The sequence below is a fragment of the Scyliorhinus torazame genome, chromosome 4, assembly GCF_047496885.1.
Source record: "Scyliorhinus torazame isolate Kashiwa2021f chromosome 4, sScyTor2.1, whole genome shotgun sequence".
Lineage (NCBI taxonomy): Eukaryota > Metazoa > Chordata > Chondrichthyes > Carcharhiniformes > Scyliorhinidae > Scyliorhinus > Scyliorhinus torazame.
Window position 1 is genome coordinate 112,756,536 of NC_092710.1, and position 22,803 is coordinate 112,779,338.

The following is a 22,803-nucleotide window of genomic DNA, read 5'->3' on the forward strand; positions in this document are numbered from 1 at the left end:
TCTCTCTGTAACCTCCTCCAGTCCGTATAACCCTCCCTCTCTCTGCTAACCTCCTCCAGTCCTCAGATAGCTCTGTGCTTCTACAATTACTGCCTTTTGCACATCCCAATTTATAGAATTCATAGAATCTACAGTGCAGAAGGAGGCCATTCGGCCCATCGAGTCTGCACCGGCTCTTGGAAAGAGCACCCTACCCAAGATCACACCTCCACCCTATCCCCATAACCCAGTAACCCCACCCAACACGAAGGGCAATTTTGGACACTAAGGGCAATTTAGCATGGCCAATCCACCTAACCTGCACATCTTTGGACTGTGGGAGGAAACCGGAGCACCCGGAGGAAACCCACGCAGACACGGGGAGAACATGCAGACTCCGCACAGACAGTGACCCAAGCCGGGAATCGAACCTGGGACCCTGGAGCTGTGAACCAATTGTGCTAACCACTGTGCTACCGTGCCGCCCAAACACTCCACATTTCAAACACTCCAACACTAGCAGCCATGCTTTCAACTATCTTGCTCAGGAATTGCACCCCTGAACCTCTCTGCCTCTTTCCCACCTTCTTTTCCTTTGAACCCTACCTCTGGAATCAAAGCTTCAGTCACCTGCCCTAATATCTCACACAGAATCACAGAACAATACAGTGCAGAAGAGGCCCTTCGGCCCATCGAGTCAATGTCTCAGTGTCAAATTTGTTTGATAGTGTCCTGTGAAGAGCTTTGGGATGTTTTCACCATGTCAAAGGCGCTATATAAGTGCAGCCCTTTGAGCACTAATATATCACAAGTCTTTTGTTTTGACGCTCCCATTCACACTGAAGCACAGAAGGCGAACTTAGCTGCGCTGTCAGCTGCTCAGAATTATGTCCACAAGCATATTGTTGAGAGAATGACTTTTTTTCCCAAATAACCAAGTTGACAACTCGCGGCTGTGGAACCAGCTAGAAATCCCATTCAACATTAATGGTGTGAATCACACACATCAAAACATGAAACAAATAACCAGAGGGGATAGTTCTCTGAAGAGCCTTGCGTTGCCAAGGAAACAGTGACGCAAGTGTGTTCCACTTTTACTGCCTGGCTGGCTGCCAGGCACTGTTCTCTTCAGCTCATTACTGGAGCAGTGCCTCATGCCCGCCTAGATTTAACCTTCCGGTGCCTGCCACCTCCGATTCGAAGCACAAAGCAGCCGAGAGTGATGTCCTTCCCCGGCAGGCCTCCAGCTAGCAAGCTGGACTATTGAAAGGAACAGGGGCTAACACACATCCACTGACTGAACATGCTAGCTGCACTAGTAATTTGGTCAAGCAAGGGAGGGGTGTGAAAGGTGGCGGGGATTTGGGGAGAGCGGAGTGGGCGCAGTGGTGGGGGGGAGGTTGTTGGGGACTGAATGGAATATACAAGCACATCCCCTTACGACATATTTCACTACCACCCCCCCCCCCCCCCCCCCAAACCCAACCCTCCCAAAGGTTTGATTTTTAAAGCCATCCGTCCAGCTCTAAGTGTCTGATTCATGAACTGGCAATTGCCCATCTCAATCAGTTCTCAGAGTAAGGTCCGGGTAAAACAGTCAAGACTCCATTTTAGTCTCATTGCAGGAATACAATAAGAGCAGCTTGTTATAATATAATAATCTTTATTGTCACAAGTAGACTTACATTAACACAAACAAACCTGTTGGACTTTAACCTGGTGTTGTAAGACTTCTTACTGTACATTAACACTGCAATGAAGTTACTGTGAAAAGCCCCTAGTCGCCACAATCTGGCACCTGTTCGGGTACACAGGGAGAATTCAGAATGTCCAATTCACCCAGCACGTCTTTCCGGATTTGTGGGAGGAAACCGCAGCACCGGGAGGAATCCCACGCAGACACGGGGAGAACGTGCAGACTCCACACAGACAGTGACCCAAGCCGGGAATCGAACATGGAACCCTGGAGCTGTGAAGCAACAGTGCTAATCACTGGTTCATGGAATCCCTGCAGTGCAGAAGGAGCCCATTCGGCCCATCGAGTCTACAGCGCTCCTCCAAAAGGGCACCCAATGCTTGTAACGCCACCTAACCTTTTGGACACAAGGGACAATTTAGCATAGCCAATCCACCTGCGCTGATCATGGCTAATTTGTATCTTAACTCCATTGGCCCATCTTGGCTGCATTACTTTTAACATCCTTGCCTGCATCACAAAAAGCCTTTCAAGCTCAGTGTTGAACATTTCAACTGACCCCAACGGCAGCCTTTTGGAGGGATGGGCAGAGGGGGGTGGGTGAGTGAGAGTTCTACACTTCCACTCCCCTTTGTGTGCTTCCTGCCATCCCCCCTGAACAGCCTGGCTCCCCCATTGTACAGTCACAAAAGGAAATAGCTTCTCTCTAAGCTATCTGATCAAATTCTTGAATCATCTTAAACACCTCAATTCCATCACCTCCTTAATCTTGTGTACTGCTGGGAAACGACCGGGTTTCACTTAACACTACGTTTACAGGCATCCATCAGTCACAGAGTTGAGTCACACCCACGTTGTTTATCGAGTGTCCCACAGACAAACCGAAAGCAACATCCTTCACGTGGTTGCAGTGTGGTAACGAAACAAAGCTGGGAGGCCCGTATTTCCTGAATTTCTATTTGCAGTGTGCGTTGTGATTCGAGTCAAATTCCACATTAATGATGAATTTAGACAGGGTAGACGGTTGCCATACACTTCCTGCAAACCGATAGGAGGAACATTAGACTATAAAACAATTAGTCATTAGAATTCCCTGCCTCTCCCTCCTCCCGTAAGGCATTCCTTAAAATCTACCTCTTTTCTGTCTTGATAGCACCTTATGTGATTCAGTGTCAAACCTTTGTCTGACTATAATCCTGGGAGGTACATTAAGGATGATAAAACAACGTCATGTTGTTTTTGTAAGATGATCTCTGAAATGAGCCGTTATCATTCTGAAGAAATGCTCAAGAAATGTGTTTTTTTTCCCCCCGACTGGATTTAAGAAGGTTATGGAGAGCTGTAATCTCGGTTTTCAAAATGAAGAATACGGTAAATGAAGAAAAATAAAGATCTTTGCATTTATATAGCACCTTTCGCAACTGCGGGACACCCCATGCCGTCAATGGAGCACTTTTTGAAATATAGTCACTGTGGTAATGTAGGAAACATGGCAGTCAATTTGTGCACAGCAAGCTCCCATGAATAGTGAAAGATGATTTCCACTCATTGAATGAAAAGTGTTTGAGTCCAGTCTGAGGATTCTCAAAGAAATAGGCAGCACAGTGGCACAGTGGTTAGTACTGCTGCCTCACAGTGCCATGGCCCTGGGTTTGAGTCTGGCCTTGGGTCACTGTGTGGAGTTTGAACATTTTCTCTGGGTCTGCATGGGTTTTCCCCGGATGCTCTGGTTTCCTCCCACAGCCCAATAATTTTTTATTTTTTATTTTATTTATTAAATAAATTTAGAGTACCCAATTCATTTTTTCCAATTAAGGGGCAACTTAGCGTGGCCAATCCACCTAGCTTGCACATCTTTGGGTTGTGGGGGCGAAACCCACGCAAACACGGGAAGAATGTGCAAACTCCACACGGACAGTGACCCAGAGCCGGGATCGAACCTGGGACCTCGGCGCCGTGAGGCTGCAGGGCTAACCCACTGCGTCACCGTACTGCCCACACAGCCCAAAGACGTGCAGCTTTGTTGGATTGGCCATGCTAAATTGCCCCTTAGTGTGCAAAGATTATTTTTAAAAATAAATTTAGAGTATCCAATTATTCTTTTTCCAATTAAGGGACAATTTAGCATGGCCAATCCACCCAACCTGCTTGTCTTTGGGTTGTGGGGGTGAAACTCACGCAGACACGGGGAGAATGTGCAAACTCCACACGGACAGTGACTCAGGGCCGGGATCGAACCCGGATCCTCATTGCCGTAGGCAGCAATGCTAACCACTGAGTCACCGTGTCGCTCTTTAGTGTCCAAAGATGTGCAGGTTAACGGGCAGCACAGTGGCGCAATGGGTTAGCCCTGCTGCCTCACGGCGCCGAGGTCCCAGGTTCGATCCCGGCTCTGGGTCACTGTCCATGTGGAGTTTGCACATTCTCCCCGTGTTTGCGTGGGTTTCACCCCCACAACCCAAAGATGTGGAGGTTAGGTGGATTGGCCACGCTAAATTGCCCCTTAATTGGAAAAAAATGTATTGGGTACTCTAAAATTTTTTTTTAAGATGTGCAGGTTAGATGGGGAACTGGGGACAGGGCAGGAAAGTGGGCATAGGTGGGGTGCTCTTTCAGAGGGCCGGTGCAGAATTGATGGGCTGAATGGCCTCCTTCTGCATTGTAGGAATTCTATGGTCTTAAATGGGAAGATTAGTTTCACAGACAGTTGAGCAAGCTTGGAATGAGCAACCTATCACAGAAAAAGGCTTGGAGGGCCGAAGGGCCTGTTCCTGGGCTGTACTTTTCTTTGTTCTTTGAAACATAGATTGTAACCTCATTTCATTGGAACTGGAGAAGTATTTGCTAAGCAAGAATAGGGAAAAATGAAAAGAGATGGAATCCTTTCCATTTTACACTGGCCAACTTCTGGAAGGACTGGACATTACATTGACTTAGGCTCAAGTCTAGTGTAGAATGTTGGGCTGCAGTTCTGCTCCATTGGTTGGAAGGATATTATGTAATAGTTGTTTGAGTTGTCTTAGGCTGCAACGTGAATATAACCTGATATTAGAATTGGGGTCTAAGGCGAGGTGAGAAATGAGACTACCCACACATCTCCACCTCCCCCTTCCCCAGCCCCAGCAGAACAACTTGGACCTGTCAGCCATAGATACCCCCTGAATTATAAATTCAGGAGTTCAAATTCCACTCCAGCGATTTGAGTAAATAATCCAGGATCTCAATCCCAGTGGAATGCTGCACTGTCAGAGTTACTGGTCGGGATTCTCCGTCGGCGGGATCCTCCACTTTGTCGGCAATGCACTCACGCCCATAGATTTCCCAACGGTGTGCGGGTGGCCACAATGGGATACCCCATGACCAGCTGTCGGGACAGAAGATCTGGCTGCCGGCGGGGGTGCGCCTCGCCAGAGAACGGATGGATGAATGGATGGAGGATGGCAGGATGGAGAATTCCGCCCACTATCTTTTCAATGAAATGTTAGACCGAGGCCCTTTTTATAACCTGCCCAGATCCTATTGGCTGGGGAGAATTGGTTACATCATTAAGTATAACTTAATAGAATAACAGAAATTAACTCAGGAACAAATTAAAAGGGGCTGCTCCTGGTAGGGGCACTGCCCAAAAAAAACAAAGCACAACGGAAGCTTACCAACATCAAACCATAATATGAAAAGAAGGGGCGATAAAGCAATCCAAGCCCTGCAGTGCCCGCCGGGCATGGAAGACCTCAAGAGTGCCCGTGGACACCGCATGCTCCCTCTCCAGGGACACTCGGCCGTGAATAAAGCCGCGGAAGAGGGACAGGCATTTCGGTTGGATGACCCCCTCCCCCGATCGCCCGCTGCCTGGACCTGTTAATGGCGAGCTTCACCAGGTCCTGGAGCAGGTTTGGTTACCCCATTACCCCATGTTCCTTGAGGAATATGTGCTCCCCAATGTGGTGGAGGGGGCAATCATTAACAGAGCAGCTGTATAAATAGAGCTGACCAGTGTTGTGCCGGCTAGAAAGGGAACTAGCTATGAACTGTTGGTACTGTGTACATACTGTTGTAAATGAAGTTACTTTCTGTTTGACTCTACAAAGTCATGCTGGATTCTTCTTGATGGCCCTCACAAAAGCCCTGCTTACCTTTTCAGGTCAACATTTAAGATCCATTGGTAATATCTTGAAGAACCGCAGCAGTGTTCTCCCTGGTGTCCAGGCCAGTATTTATCCTTCAGGCAACATCTCTAAAACAGATTATTTGGTGTTTATCTCATTGCTGCTTATGGGATCTTACTGTGGGCAAAACTTAGCCGACGCATTTCCTACATTACAAAAGTGACTACACATCAAAAAGTACTTAATTGGCTATTGAGTGCTCTGGGGAATCCTGGGCAGTATTTTCAATCAGGAGTCAGGAACCCAACACCTGGATCATTTTGGGGTCTCGGCTTAGCGTCACATCAGTGTGACATACGCGATACTTTCTCAGTATGCAAAGGAGGTCATTGGGCTGGAGGTGGGTTTATTTTTTCCAATTAAGGGGCAATTTAGCGCGGCCAATTCACCCACCCTGCACATCTTTGGGTTGTGGGGGTGAGACCCATACAGACATGGGGAGAATGTGTGAACTCTACACGGACAGTGACCGGAGGGCCGGGATTGAACCTGGGTCCTCGGCACCCGTGAGCCGGCAGCGCTGACCATTGCGCCACCGTGGGCTGGAGGTGAGTATGGCATCCAATTTGTACGGCACCAGGCACTACCCTGGAGGTAGGAATTGGCTCAGGAGCGATTGTCAAAGACAGATGACAGTCGCAACTGGGCTTGATGTGGCCTTGCAGAATGGAACAAAGAAGAGACAAAACGCTCAACCATCAGGCACTTAATCCACTGCTCAGGTGATGAGAACTTTGAGACACTGCAGGAGCACCTCAGCATAACTTCCCCCACTTTTGTCTCGAGATTTTAAATAAAACATTAAATAATGGCCTCAAGCTCTCCTCCCGACAGGCACAGACCGTTCACTCTTCCAGTTCTGACCTTTGAAAATGTGATTCTGTCCCTGTCCAGCTCATTAATAAGCTCTTAAACGAGCTTAACACCCAGTTAATTGGAAGTGTGCAGGTTTCAGGCTCATCTCTCTTCCCCCACCCCCCCTCCCCGAACCCCGGCCCTCACTTTGAAATTAGCAGCGAGTCGTAGGAGTGTTGGAAGACTGGCACTCCACCTGGGATCACAATTATCAAAGTGTACCTGCACCTGACTTTGCCCCTCTGGATAACTGAAAGCGCAGGCCCCACTTAAAGGCGTTGTGAAAATGCAAGTCCTTCTATTTCTTTGACACTAAAGGCACACTCCTTCTATGTTCAGTTGAAGAGTTTTCTAAGCCAATGCCATGTTTTGAGCGTGGACGTTAGATTAGTTCAGTTACAAAAGACAAAATCTAATTAATCACCGATCAGCAGTCTCACACAAAATGGCCTTGTTATATCACACTGCTGTGGCAAGGGTTCAATTCTAAAGTTACATTAGATTGTCGTTGACCCAAGCTTTACAAAGTAATGACGGTGGACAGGCTAACGGACAACTCACTCCAGGGCAGTGCTGAGCTGAGGGATTCTGCTCTTTCCAAAATGGATGAAAAAATTAACCACACTGAAGGAAGGAGAAAAAAACACCTGGGTTTAGAACACATTTAGACCATTTGTGTGTTATCACAGCCTCAGACTAAAGGGACGATCCATCAAAACAGAGGAGGAGGAATTTCTTCAGCCAGAGGGTGGTGAATCTGTGGAACTCTTTGCCGCAGAAAACTGTGGAGGCCAAATCACTGAGTGTCTTTAAGGCAGGGATAGAGAGGTTCTTGATTAATAAGGGGATCAGGGGTTATGGGGAGAAGGCAGGAGAGTGGGGGGCAGCACGGTGGTGCAAGTGGTTAGCATTGCTGCCTCAAGTTGCCGAGGTCCCAGGTTCGATCCTGGCTCTGGGTCACTGTCCGTGTGGAGTTTGCACATTCACCCCGTGTTTGTGTGGGTTTCGCCCCCACAACCCAAAGATGTGCAAGGAAGGTGGATTGGCCACGCTAAATTACCCTTTAATTGGAAAAAATCAATTGGATACACTAAATGTATTAAAAAAAAGGAGAGTGGGGATGAGAAATATATCAGCCATGATTGAATGGCGGAGCAGATGCGATGGGCTGATGACCTAATTCTGCTCCTATGTTTTATGGTCTAAATACGCCCAACTTGGAAAGGCTGAACAGTGTGGGGCTCTTTTCCCTAGAAAAGGGTTAACTGAGAGATAGGGGTCTTTAAAATGAGGTGGATGTAGAGAGAATGTTTCCACTGGAGAAGGAGACCAAAAGGAGTTGCTATTAATAGAGGATAGCCACAAGGAATTCAGGAGAAATGGCTTCACCCTGAGAGTGCTAAGAATGAGGAACTTGTTACCACATGGAGTGATTGAGACGAAAAGTACAGACATAGTTAAGGGGAACTGGATATAAAGACGTGAGGGAGAAAGGAATAGAAAGTTAATTGCCAGGGTTAAATGAATATGGGAGGAGGCTCATGTGGAACATCAAAACTGGCATGGGCCAGATGAGCTGAATGGCCTGTTTCTGTATTGCACATTCTATGCAGCATTGTTGGGAGGGTCTTTGAGGAGTTAGTATAGAAGAAATGATTGAACTTCAATTTAATTTAGTGAAAGAGAGTGTCTGAAGTAGCGAACTGATAAAGGAGCACTGGCATCATGGCCAAGGCTGGGTCTCTCTTGGCAGAGGGGAAGGCTCAGTAGAGAAGACCACTCAAAACTCCAAGAACCGTAGAACTCCTGCAGTGCAGAAGGAGGCCATTCAGCCACTCCCCCACCCTGTCCCCGTAACCCCACCCAACCTTCACATCTTTGAACACGATGGAACACTTTTGTAGTATGGCCAATCCACCTAACCTGCACATCTTTGGACTGTGGGAGGAAACCCGAGCACCCGGAGGAAACCCACGCAGACACGGGGAGAAAGAGCAAACTCCACACAGACAGTCACCTGACGCTGGAATTGAGCCCTGGAGCTGTGAGGCAGCAGTGCTAACCACTGTGCCACCGTGCCGCCCCTTGACAGGTATGCAATGTGGTGGGCAAACTCTCAACACAAACGGCAGCCTGAGCATGGAGGAAGGGTCTTGTCTCAGAATGATGGTGAGGGTCCTTAAATTCAGCGACAGGCTGGTTAGCTGGTCTATAAAGGCTCAAGGTTGGCCAAGGTAGGGTTACCAACTCTGGTAGCACATATTGCTGGAGGTTTTATTGCTTAACCCCCTGCCCACTCAACTTGTCCCAGTCAGCCAGCATTCTCTCCACTCCTACCAACAGTATTTGATACTTCTTTTTTTTTAAATTTAGAGTACCCAATTCATTTTTTCCAATTAAGGGGCAATTTAGCGTGGCCAATCCACCTACCCTGCACATCTTTGGGTTGTGGGGGCGAAACCCACGCAAACATGGGGAGAATGTGCAAACTCCACAGTGACCCAGAGCCAGGGTCGAATCTGGGACCACGGCACCATGAGGCTACAGTGCTACCCACTGCACCACCATGCTGCCCAATATCTAACACTTCTATCCGGCACAAGCAAACGGGAAAAACACTCCTTTTTTTAAAGTACTAATAATTCTACTCCTGCATTTTTACTTGCACCAGTATCCGGGGATTCATTCCTGGAGTCTCCAGGACAATCCTGGAGGGTTGGCAACCCCTAGGTTTAATCGGCCGGACTGCACAATTTCATCACTGCAATTAACATTTATTTTCCTAACTGGGGCATCATAGGAGTCAGCTGTTATATTAAAACTGTTGCAGCACATACCTAACTACATTCACCTCAGAAGCGACTACCACAGTGTTTTTTCCTCCAAATATCTGTTTACATGAGGTGCAAAACAAAGACTTGCATTTATACAAGGTCTTAAATGACCTCAAGGCTTCCAAAAGTACTTGACAGCCAGCGAGGTATGGGCTAGACCCTGCTGTAATTCTGGTAAAGGCTATACTGAGCCAGTGTTAGCCCTGATTTAGTAGGTAGCACTCCTGCCTCTGACACACAGAGGGTTGTGAGTTTCTAATCCCACAGGCTCAGTCAATGAAGGAGTTTTAAGCAGCCTTTTAAAATGAGCTAAAAGCATGACTATCGCCAGTCAAGTGAGTAAATTCAGGGTTGTGCAAGAGGCCAGAAATGGGGAAACACAAAGATTTCACAGGGGATAGGGAGGCTGAGGCAATGGAGGGCCTGATAACAAGGATGAGAACTTAAAAACCAAGCTGGTGCGGAAAGTTAAGTATTGCAATTGCCACAGGTTTTACAAAAGAAAATGCAGGCTGAAGATGTGAGAAGTGAATGTTCCTCAAGAATAGATCCTCAGCACTTTGTCACATAAATATGGGAAGGTATGGTACATGGTGGATGGCACGGTGGCACAGTGGTTAGCACTGCTGCCTCACAGCCCCAGGGACCCGGGTTCAATTGCTGGCTTGGGTGACTGTCTGTGTGGAGTTTGTACGTTCTCCCCGTGTTTACGTGGGTTTCCTCAGGGTACTCTGGTTTCCTCCCGCAGTCCCCTCGATATCCAGGGAGCATAAGAACATAGAATATACAGTACAGAAGGCCATTCGGCCCATCGAGTCTGCACCGACCCACTTAAGCCCTCACTTCCACCCTATCCCCGTAACCCAATAACCCCTCCCAACCTTTTTGGATACTAAGGGCAATTTAGCATGGCCAATCCACCTAACCTGCACACCTTTGGACTGTGGGAGGAAACCGGAGCACCCGGAGGAAACCCACGCAGAGAACGTGCAGACTCCGCACAGACAGTGACCCAGCGGGGAATCGAACCTGGGACCCTGGCGCTGTGAAGCCACAGTGCTATCCACTTGTGCTACCGTGCTGCCCAAAAAAGGGATGTGCAGGTTAGCTGGAGTTACGGGTTTAGGGAGGGCGAGTGGGCCTGGTAGTTAGAGTGCTCTTTCAGAGGGTCGGTGCAGACGCGATGGGCCGAACGGCCTCCTTCTGCACTGTCGGGGGTTCTATTGTTTCTTTGTTCTAATGAGCTTATCTGATGCCCTGTGTCACTTACAAACACAGACAAAACCACCTGCTCCAGGGGTTTTGTTTATAGTGTAACCTTGTCCTTTCCTGTGTGTTTTGGCCTTGCTGGCTGATTTAGTTAATTTATAAATGACATAAATGTACACAGTGAATGCTGCCAGCTGAGTGACTCGATTTCAAATGGCACTGAGTAAATGACCTTTTCTGTCACCATCTCCTTGTAAAAACAAGCGTTGCATATTTCTCTCTCTCTTTCTCTCTAAGCTTTGTGACACAACCAGTTTGTGCAAGAAAGGAAGTGGTTAAAAGAAGTTGTGGTGGTTTTCTTGGTGAAATACAGCTGTAACTCAGCAAAACATGGAAACTGGGTTTCAAACGGCTGCAAACTGAACCACTCCCATTGCCAAATATGTCAAGAAGCGAATGCGCAGTTTTTAAATCCATAAATAACAATATAGGGGGTTAGTGACTCATGTGGCAGTTTCTCTTCAAATCGACAGTTCAGAATAGGAAGTGAGAATAAGTTGACATTACAAATACATTTTTTTTCCAAACAGTCCCTGAGAGATTGCTACAGTGAGTTAAAAAATGAAATTGAGAAGAGAGAAAAAATATATCTAGTTGACGTTTTGAACTCCTTCAATGAACCCTTAAACAGCCTCTCTTCCAGTCTGAGTCAGTCGATTCTTGTAGTTGACTAATTCGGAACAGGCTTGAGCACGGAATATTCTAGATGTGCTTACATGCTAGCAACAATGAGCTTACGCCAGCCCACATTCTTTAGCAATCGTGGCTGAGTGCCCAACTGAATGAGTGTGTGTGTGTGTGTGTGTGAGAGAGAGAGAGCAAACAAAGTCTAACCTCAGTAACCCATTGCCTACACAGTCAAGTTTCCATAGCCCTCTTTACATCCCAACTCCATTTGTTATTTCTAGCACACCACTGTTGATGGCATCCTTGTGCCTAACTGTATGGGGTGCCAACCCTCCAGGGGTGTCCTGGAGCCTCTAAGGACTCATAATTAATTTGCCAGAGATACTTAATTCTGAAACTAAAGAAAACCGGGAGGAAAATCATTTGTGTGTGTGTGGGGGGGGGGGGGGGGGATTTAAGACCAAGTTTTTGTGGTGTTCTTTTTTGTTCAAGGTTTTCTTTGAGCATGTTTTTCCTTGACCGGATTGGAGTTGGGGAGGGGGGTTAGAGGTCAGTCATGTGGGTGAAACCTCCACGGAGTGTCGTCCAGCCGGCGTTTGCAATCCTGGGCTGGCAGCGACGGTCTGAACGTTCAGTCAGGGACATTGTTTGAATGTTTATTTCTTCTGGTAGCACCTCCTCCCCTCCGCTCTCCTTCCAACAATCTCCCAAACTCTTGTGCTTGGTGAATCGAGTGATGTGTGGCAGCACGGCCCTGCAGTTTTAGACGGTCAGGAGGGGGGGTGGCGGATGTAGCTTTCCTTTGTGACCTGGGTGAAGGCTGCGAGAGGAAGCTACGCTGGGCTGTGTGGGGGGAAACAGCCCGGTGTTTCTTTAATCCCTGGTGAATCACCAGACAGGCTGCTCTGCCTGGAAGCTCCTGTGACAAAAGGCAAGCACTGCTTCGACAGGCGGGGAGGGGGGAGCATGTGTTCCCTTGCACAAGTGATGTAAATGGCAGCTAGAACTGTACAAGTCTTGTCACAGATCCTGCTGAATAACTGCCTGAGAGGCTAGCTGGGGAAGCAGGGCTGAAATGCTTAACTGTTATTTGCTAGTCACCTTAATCAATGCGCCCCATCAGCTGATGCTAGCATTGCATACCATAAATAATGACTCCACAAAGCCCTTCCTGTTAGACTAAAGGGGCCTCTCTCAGCCTTTGGCAGGCAGCCAACAGCTCACATAGGCACATCATTCAGCGCACAAACAATCTCGCTCTCATCTCCCAGTGGAGCCGTCGTCCTAATTTCCATTTTACAGACTTCGAGCCACGCATGAGAGAGAGAGAGTAACTCCCAGAATCCGAGATGAAAGCAGAGACGTTACAGAAGCTGATTCAAGCCTCTTTGTAGGTCATGACTTTTAGCGATGGTTTTACTCTGCTGCTGGCGGGCAAGCTGCTGATGGTTTTCATGCTCACAGCCCAGGTACACACACACGTTCTTCCCCACAACACACCCTCCATCATTTACCAGGTCTCCAAACAACAGTGATTAAACTGCCTAAAAATAGCAACAGCTAATTCTATGGAATGAAGCGTACATGGCCATGGAGTTGAGATTTCAAGAACTGTCAGGGAGGTGGCTTTTTTACCCCAGGTCATTTCCAAGGGCCTTCATATGCTGCCCTCCCCAAGTGGACCAAGATAATGCGGACATCCCTGGATCCAACAGTAAGAGGAAAAACATGCGCTTAACAGTAGTCAGCTTGTGGTTCAGTGATCAGCAATCTTGCCTCTGAGAGTGGAATGTGAGTTCAAGACCCAAGTACATAATCTAGGCTGACACACTAGGGTTGTACTTTGTATTTCCACAACCGAGGCCCCTCTGTCCTCTCAGGTCAATGTAAAAAAAACCTTGCAGTACGTCAAAGAACAGCAAGGGGGAGTTATTTCTAGTGCCCGACTAGATATCCCCCTCACCAACACCACCGAAACAGATGATCTGCCCATTATCATTTTGCTGTTTATGGGAGCGTGCTGTCAGTAAATTGGCTGCCACAGTCCCTCCATTACGACAATGGTTGTGTTTCAAAAGGGTGTCATTGGCTGTAAAGCATTTTGGGATGTGAGAGGTGCTTTCAAAATGCAATTTTGTTTTTACACATTGTTGACACAAGATGACTAATGAGCCTGCTTAGTTCCATCAACTGTTGGCAACGTTTCAGTCCCATGTCACAGTCTTTTCCCAACTAAAGAGGGAGTGGCTGCTGGATCTAATAATGTGTGATGAACCAAAAGGTAAGAAGAGTTTAGGAGAACATCAAGGCTTTTTCTTCTTAGTCCCTCGAGATTGAGAGTGACTTGCTGTCACTCCAGTTCAATGGGTTCCGAGATGGCTGTTGAGTCCAATGTGTGATCTGCAGACTCTCCCTACATGCAGGGCAGGTGTTGCTTGGGGAGGGGGGGGGGGGGGGGGCGTTGGATGGGCAGTTTGTGAGGAGGTTTGTGCTTCTCTTCCGATGCCTTGACTTCACCTCTGCGCATTCCCAATAAAATCTCTACATTGTTCCGTGCCCTCCCCTGGTCTCAGGTTAGGGTCTCCCATGAGTTAGTGGGTGGTTTGACCACTTCAGGGATACTTTGAGGATGTCTCTTGAGGCTATAGCCATCACACATAATAAGGTTCAGGATAAAGATGAAGCACGACATCAGTAAGGAAAAGACCAAAGTAATAAATTGACAAAAGCTCATTTTAAGTGGCTCAGGAAAAATAAAGTGGAAAAATGTATTGACAAGCAAGGAAATAGAACAGCAGTGCGAAACATATTAATCGGTGGTCAATATTACCCAGGGTAAATATATCCCAGTAAAAAACAAGAACAAACAAACCAGTAAATAGCATGCCAGAAATAAAGGCAACATTAAAACAAAAGAAAAAGACAAACATTAAATACATAGCCATAAAGGAGATGATGAGAAAAGGTAATATGAAATTTAAACAATAAAGAGGCTATAGACTACTTGATACTGAGTCTAAATGAGGCAACTGAATACAGTGATCAAGGGGACAGATTACAGATCATTAAAAGTAGTGACAAAGGTTAATGAGTGGAGAAAAAACATTCCAGAGGGATGGTGTTCAAAAGCAGTATGGTTATGTTAAACTTGGACAGACGATTAAACCACACTTGGCATACTGTGAATAGTTCTGATCGCCTAATTAGAAATAAATATAGACACCAGAGTAGGTGCAAAAAAAGATTTGCTGTAAAAATACAGTACCTTGAGGTCATGCCTATCAAAAAATTGGGGTACTTTTCTCTCTGTGTGACCTGATAGAAATCTTCAAGATGATGAAGCGGTTTGATCGGGTAGATGTAGACATTTCCACTTGCAGATAAGACCAAAACAAGTACGATGAATGTAAGATAGCTGCTATTAAAGCCAATAAGGAATTCACCAGCAAAGTTGAAGTTAATATCATTGATGCATTCAAGGGGTAGCTAGATAAACATAAGAGGGAGAACGGAATAGTGGGATATGTGGATAGGGTTAGATGTAGTTGGAAGCAGACTCATGCGCAACACTGACATGGACATGTTGGCCAAATGGGTTGTTTTTGTCCTGTAATTAACATCTCTGTTCATTTATGCTAATGAGTGTACAGTGTCATACCCCCTCTTTCCATCTAATCCAACCTATTGTGTAGAAAACTAAAGCAAAATATTGTAGATTGCAGTGTATAAGCCAATCTGGTGTGTAAGGCAACCCCATTTTATCAACCCCAACAATCATGTTTTTACATATATGTGGCATATAAGTCAACCGCCTTTCCAGCCACAATATGCTGTGCTCAGCTCAATTTTTCACCCCACAAATGCACTTACCTTATAGCCAGGCACAAGGGATCAAACAGGCTATATATGGGCTGTGTTGCGAAGACGAGTGGAGCTTAAGATGTACCCATCTGCCTCGGATGCCGATAACATTTCAAACTGGCTTTTATTTTTTTATTTATTTTAAAAACAAATTTAGAGTACCCAATTCATTTTTTCCAATTAAGGGGCAATTTAGCGTGGCCAATTCACCTACCCTGCACATCTTTGGTTGTTGGAAGAAACCCACGCAATCACGGAAGGAATATGCAAATTCCACATGGACAGTGACCCAGAGCCGGGATCGAACCTGGGACCTCGGCGCCGTGAGGCAACAGTGCCAACCACTGCGCCACCGCGCTGCCCCCCAAACTGGCTTTTATACTCAGTGTATAAGTCAAACCCCATTTTTGGAGGGATTTTTCCAGGCTTGAAAGGTTGACTTGTATGTCGACATAAACAGTAAAAGCACCAATTGTTGGAAATACTCAGCAGATCAGGTATCATCTGTGGACAGTAAAACGGAGTTAACGGTTCAGGTTGACGATCTTTCATCAGATGAACGCAAGGGTGAGGACCAGGAACAGAAGCCGTTGCAGGTGATTCTCTGGTTATGCCTTGATGGATAAGAATGGAAGCAGGCAAGTGCATCCCCACCCAGCTGGACAACAGTGGAGGGGCACTGGGCGAGGACCGTGTAGTCAACCACATCAAAGGCTGCTGGCAGGTCAAAGGTCAATGTGGGGGAGTTTATCTTTGTTACAGTCACATAGGATGTAATTGGTGACTTTGATAAAAGCCATTTTGATATTATGACAGAAGCAAAAACCTGATGAAGGGATTTAAACATAGAAAGTTGGGCATGGCTCTGAAAAGCAGAAGCATCTTCAAAACCTTTGCAGAGGAAAGGTGGGTTGAAAAGCGTTTTCTTTAGGGGAGGGTTGATTTAAAAAGCGGGAGAGAGTGTCTGTAGAGAAATAACTGTTTCCAATATCAGCTGACAGGGGAGGGCAGTTGGGTGGTCAATAGATTAATGGGAATCGGGTCAAGACATCAGGAGACATGTCCCATGGATGCGATGAGTTTGGAGAGGGCTCTAGAGGAGATAGTGGAGAAACAAGAAAAACATGAGTTCAGGCCTAGGGCAGAGCAGAGAATCTGAGAAGAAGTTGGTTCTTTTTTCACCTATAGTACCCATTAATAATCCCCATGTTTTCCACAACATCTTATCTTCTACTATCAATTTCATTCTCTTTACAATCAATCTGTTTGCACCTATACCAATCTACTAACAATATCTGTCTTTCCATCAAAATGAATCTATTTCCAGGGCGGCACGGTTGCCAAGTGGTTAGCACTGCTGCCTCACGCCGCCGAGGTCCCAGGTTTGATCCTGGCCCCGGTCACCGTCTGTGTGGAGTTTGCACATTCTCCCCGTGTCTACGTGGGTTTCACCCCCACAAACCAAAGATGTGCAGGTTAGGTGGATTGGCCATGCTAAATTGCCCCTCAATTGGGAAAAAATAATTGGGTACTCTAAATTTTTTTTAAAAGATCATTCTATTTCCAATAAAGCCTCTATTAACAATATCTCTCTCTATACCTCAATCTTTTAGCAATAGCCCTCCATCTGTATCAATCTATCTATGATTAATTTGTGAAATCAAGGGGCCAATGCAAAATTCTCTCCACCAATGTCAATGGGAGATAAAATGCAAATTTCTTTAATTGATAAATTGGACAGAGGAGCCTAATAGGATGGTAATTGACTTTTACTGTATATGTATATCTCTGGGAAGGCAATGTTACTGATTTGTACCACCTCAGTTATTAGATGATCCCATTTTGCTTCTTTCCGTTGTTGGCTGTTCAGTGTCCTGTTCCTTGGACTGTGGTGCAGCTTTAACCAGCATGAGACTGGCCTTCCCTCGGGTAAAGAAAACTGAGGGGTGATCCAGTTGAGATGTTTAAGATAATGAAAGGATTTGATGGGGTAGACAAGAGAGAAACTAGTTCCGCTGGAGGAGGGGCAGTCCAGACAGAGCAAGGGCCCTTCATACTTTCTTCACACAAAGACTAGTGGAAATCTGGAACCCTCTCCCCGCAGCACCCCACCTCCCCTCAAAAAAAAAGGCTGTGGATGAATTAACATTTCAAAGCAGAAATGGCTAGGCTTTTTGGGTAAGATTATTAAGGAATGCAGAAACAAGGATACTGGTTGAGTTTGAAGTAGCAAATCAGCCAGGGTCTCATCAAATGGCAGGAAAGGGTGGCATGGTGGCACAGTGGTTAACACTGCTGCCTCACGGCACCAAGGACACGGGTTTGATCCTGGCCCCGAGTCACCGTCCGTGTGGAGTTTGCACATTCTCCCCGTGTCTACGTGGGTCTCACCCCCATAACACAAAGATGTGCAGGGTAGGTGAATTGACCACGCTAAATTGCCCCTTAATTGAAAAAAATAATTGGGTACTCTAAATTTATTTTGAAAAAATTAAATGACAGGATAGACTGCATGGGCAGAATGGCCTCATTTTAGGTTCCATTATCCAACCGCCTTGCATCAATGTTCCAGATGAGTTCATATAACTTGAAGGTTTAGAGAAAGATGTGTTGCATTGGAAAATACAATCGCAGCTTTTATTGCTGCTTTAAGATTAAACTCATGCTCAATGAGGCAGCAAGGCAGTGCTGGCTGCTGATGCATACCCAAGTGTAACCTGCCTTTAAGCGATTTGTGAGGGTTCTAAAAGACTTTCTCAGCAAATGCCACATGTCGAGAGGAAAGGCTCCTCGAGGTTAAATGGCGAGAGGGATCTTATAACAGGAACAACCTGTACATAAGCAACTGAAAAGAATGCTGGCCAGCCAATCGACTGACGTTGCTTGCAGCAGGGTGGTTTATTTTCCCTTTTCGAGTTGGGCCATAATCGCCGACTTAAAAAGGAGCTAACGCATAACTTCAAGAAATATTTATAGCTCTGAAAACCAGAGGGGTCACAGGATGAAATGCGAAGGCAGAAAGAGGATTGGTTTCCCCGCTTGTAACATTCCATCTCTCATCTCTCCGGGTGAAATTGCGTTAATACATTTCCCAATGGTGTGTGTGTGGGGAAGGGGCTTGGTAGGTGAATAATGCTACAATGTCAGTGTGAAAAACATTAGAGAATTGGGGAGGGGGATGGTGTGTGTGTGGGTGGCTGAAATATACATTTTCCCTTCGGATCAAAGCGGTAGCTCGCGGAGCCCGGGATGCCTTTATTGTGGAATAATGATCTTACGTTTGCACAAACTTGCATTGGCGGGGGCGGCCAGTTTTCCTTTTTTTTTTGCATTTCATCATCCTGCCATGCAAACTGCCCCGCATCCCCTGTAACCGTGGCAACTGCGACGTGTCGCTGCCACCCTGCCCAATGTCAGCTGGTGGAAGAAGCCTTTGCTTTGCCCGGGTGGCTCCGGGGAATGAGGCAGTGCAGACCCCGGAGTCTGTGGCAGCTACAAGGAAATTTAAAGAGACGGATCATTATTTCTGTTTCACAATCGGCCTCTTCTCGAATCCCAGATATATAAAGAATAAAAAGTCGAGTCGGCAGCTGAAGAGAAATTCCTTTCTTGGTGTTAGCTGCGGTGATGAATGGTTGTTCAAAGCCAAGTCGTTTATCTAATTATAGTTTGTCCAGCTGGACAGATGAGTTACTATTCCTTGTTTAGTACCGAGCCCACCCCCTCCCCCATCCTCTCAGTAATCTCTTGTACCGGAATGCAAGGGCATATGTTTTTCTGCCTGGTTGCACTGCATCAACTAATAAAATTAGCGCTGGTCTCCCAGCTCCAAAGCAGCTGACATTTGGAATTCCTTCACGCTACCATTTAACCACGCCTTCAATGCTCGCACTTTAGAGATGATTATTATCCTTTGAACTTCCTGATGGCCTGATTATTTTCTCTCTTGTTTTTTTTGGGGGGGGGGGGGTTCAGAGAGAGGGGTTGCTTTTCGTTATTCATAGGGAAAGCAGGAATGAGGACCCTCAGTTATGTAGAGATCAGAGCTGGGGTTGTTCACCTTGGAGGGGAAAATGTAATGGAAGTAGTGTTGACGAGTGGTTTTGATGCAGGAAGGTGGGGGGGGGGGGGGGGGGGGGAGGGAGTATTTCCACTGGCAGGAGTGGGTAGCAGTTTTAAAATGGTTGGAGAAAGGAACGTGTGTATGTGTGGAGGGAGGGGGTGCGATGCTCCCTCAAAAGCACATTTAGGAGTAACTTTCAAAAGGTAATAGGATCAATGCTCGAAAAGTTGAAAAAAATGCAAGACTGTCGGGAAAAGGGAAGCAATGGAGTGAAAACCCAAAGAGCCAACCCAGATGTGTTGGGCAGGATAGCCTCCTCCTGCACTGCATCGTTTTATTATTGTATAGTAATATCATGGTAAATGTGCAACACTTGTGTGGGTGGACTTTACTGCGTTAGTGCCATTTGAAGTTTTAGTGATGGAACCATGGGAGCAGTGTCCATCCAGTAAGTGGTGTGATGTTCCCTGGAATCGGTTTTAATATACAGGGAAAATACACGAGGATTTTGAAATTTCCTTCTAAAATAAAAAAAAGCATTATTGTAGCGCCTTTCATAACCCCAGCCAATATTTATTCATGTAGGCGCTGCTGTACGGTAAGGAGACGGTCATTAACTGGGAGCTGACAGCCAGGCGGATGGGGTTTTTGTCTGCCAAAGTTCCAGAGGAAATTCACATCTCCAAAGCACCAAGGATAAATAAACTAACTCCTCAAAACATGCCCACATACCTTGGCAAGGAACAGCTGGTTTTCCAATTCTCTTTTCATGCAGGAACTTGCTCTCTTCCGCATCCCCACTGCTGTGTATTATAACGCGTTGGTGTCGTATGCACACACACAATCAGCCTCGGGGCTCTGACGAGTTTCTATCAGTCCCTGTCTGGTTCCGCTCTTCATTCAAAAAACACACCCAAGGCGTTTTGACTCTTTTTCAGTCACGACATCAACTCAAACTTATTCCCCAAAGCAAAGCCCCCTCCCCTCCCCTCCCCACACCGAAATGGCCGGCTGCAGGAGGTGAAAATGCACCCTCCACAGTTGTGATTTAGGTCTGTTAATTTGCATCTATTTTGAAGTCTCTGGCTGGAGTTTGTATGCTCAGCTGCTACTCCGCAAGGAGCCGGTTTGGACTTGCCAATGTTTCAGTGTGGAATGGTGCACTTCACCTTTCACTCAAGCCTGGGTATTGGTAAGGACATTGTCGCGTCTGATAAATGCTGGAGTTCACAGGAAGAAAGTTGCTACTTTTCACTGAATTGTTATAGAGTGCAGACCCATCGGGTCTGCACGGGCCCCTCACTTAGTGCCATCCTCCCCCTAACCCTGCACATTCTATCCTGTTCAGCTAGCATGTGTAACGTCCTTTTTGAATGCTTCGACTGTTATAGCCCACGAATTCTCTATCGGTAGGTGTCATAGTGGAAACACCATTACTGTCTCAGGTGAAGGTGCAGTGAAGATAAACACATAGATTTTCCAAAACACAACACGCCCCGACGGCTCTCCTGCGGGCCCTCCTCTCGGTGTCCTGCCCTCTTGCAAGTCTCAAATACTCTCCTATTCACTCTTGCACCAGCGGCCCCCGTCGGGGCTTTTGTTTGGTCTTACGGTTGACATGAAGTTTCATCAAAATAAATAAAATAAACAGGGGGAGGTCGACAGAAAAAAAACTTTGCAAACAGCAAGGTGAAAAATAAGCTTACACCTGCCAAAGTTCGGTCTAAAAAAAAAAGTATCTGCAATTTCACCCAAGCCAAGTGTTACGCGAGGGTCTTACACGCCATCATTGTCTAGTCCTTGATTTCCCATTCAACGTGGGGTTGTCGAATATCAAGAATAGTGTGGCTAATGGGGGGGGGGGGGAGATCTTGTCAGAAGCGTTCGGAAACACGGAGTCACTTAGGAATAGCACAAGTTAAAATACATTCTTGTTTTTTCTGCCTCAATGGGTGAATGAGCAGCTGCAATCACTCTTCCCCCTCTGGGGAAAAGGTGCTGCCAGGCACCCTCAGCCGACGTAGCCCTGCTCCCTTCCATGAACAATTCTGGACTGATCGTAAATCCTGGGAAGTGGCATTCCTGGTTGTTGGTGGTGCAAATCGTGGTGAGTGGCATTCCTGGGTGGCTTTGATGATCAGCCCAACTTTCCAGCTCAACAGTTGTCAAATACTTCAGCACATCAACATCATCCTCAGCTGAAAATGGGGAGGGGGATTGTGGGGGGGGGGGGGGGGAAGGGGGGGGTCAACGTTTCAGTTGGAATTTGATTCACCGTGTGTGTATAAAGTGACAGTTTGTGTGGGAAGAGGGTGCAGTGCCAGGTAACAGTATGTCCAGATGGATTGACCTCCCCATTGTTTACTCTGCCCAAGTCCGTCGACAATGCACAGAGGCCATCCAGCCCACCACGCAGCTCTTTAAATGCTATCCAATTAATTCCACTCCCTTGCTCTTTCCTCAAGGCCTGTAATTCCAACCCCCCCCCCACCCCCAATTTTCAAGTATTCATCCAATTTATTTTTGAAAGTTCCTTCTGATTCTACCATCCTTTCAGACAGTGAATTCCAGGTCATAAGACGAGTCTTTTTGTAAAGAATCAAGCACTAAAACAGTCCAGGGCGCCTCGGAAGCAACAGCGAGACATGAATCTACATCTAGACAAACACTCCCAGTAATAATAATCACCGACTGCTCCTCATTTCGGACTGGTCACAGTTACATTCGAAAATAATCAATTATGCTATGAAATCCAAAATAACGAAGGAACTGGCTGGTCAAATGACTGTGACATTAAAGAAGCAGCGATGATCCAAGAATGATTAGAGGGCAAATTAAGCATTTTAATTCAGGAAATGATTCAGTAAATCTGCCGTGCTATTGTGATTAAATTGATTTCACACACTGCTTGCTCGCCCTTGCATAATTGTACTAAAATTCAGTTGCCCCTTCCAAAGACTGCAGATTCTTTTGGGGTGGGGGGGGGGTCAGGACAGAGTTGGAGATATGGTTGTTGGATATGGGTATCAAGCAAATGAGTAGTAGATGGAGTTGAGGTACAGATCACCATGATCTGATCGAATGGTAGAGCAGGTTCAAGGGGCCGAATGGCCGCCTCCTGTTCTTCTGTCCCTGTTCAGTAACCCAGGCAATCTAAAGCCATGGTTGCGATTACTAACAGCACAGCCATCTGACTGCACTACATAAGTCAGTCAACCTATAGGCTGGTATTGCAAAACATGCCATAATGTCCTAAATGCCTTCCCCAATTACAGACGCTCATTGTCCTACATTGCTACTGTCTAGGGGAGAGGGGGCAGTAAATGCAATCTTGAAGAAACAAAAAGCACATTTTAAAGCGTGCGTCATATATGCACCTCTCATTGAACTGAGCAGCCATGTTAAACACTATAGCTTCCCTGCTGCATTTCCCAGCTACCTTACTACAGCTGC

General features: G+C 46.5%; 1 long non-coding RNA gene across 1 annotated transcript; it reads right to left on the minus strand.

Annotated features, from left to right (window-relative positions):
- Nucleotides 1-1,636: 1,636 nt before the first annotated feature.
- Nucleotides 1,637-20,619, minus strand: LOC140410422 (uncharacterized). The gene is made up of 3 exons (XR_011940645.1): nt 20,083-20,619; nt 5,809-5,909; nt 1,637-2,713 (listed from the first exon to the last, which is right to left on the minus strand). It is a non-coding gene; the product is annotated as an uncharacterized lncRNA (long non-coding RNA).
- Nucleotides 20,620-22,803: the final 2,184 nt, after the last annotated feature.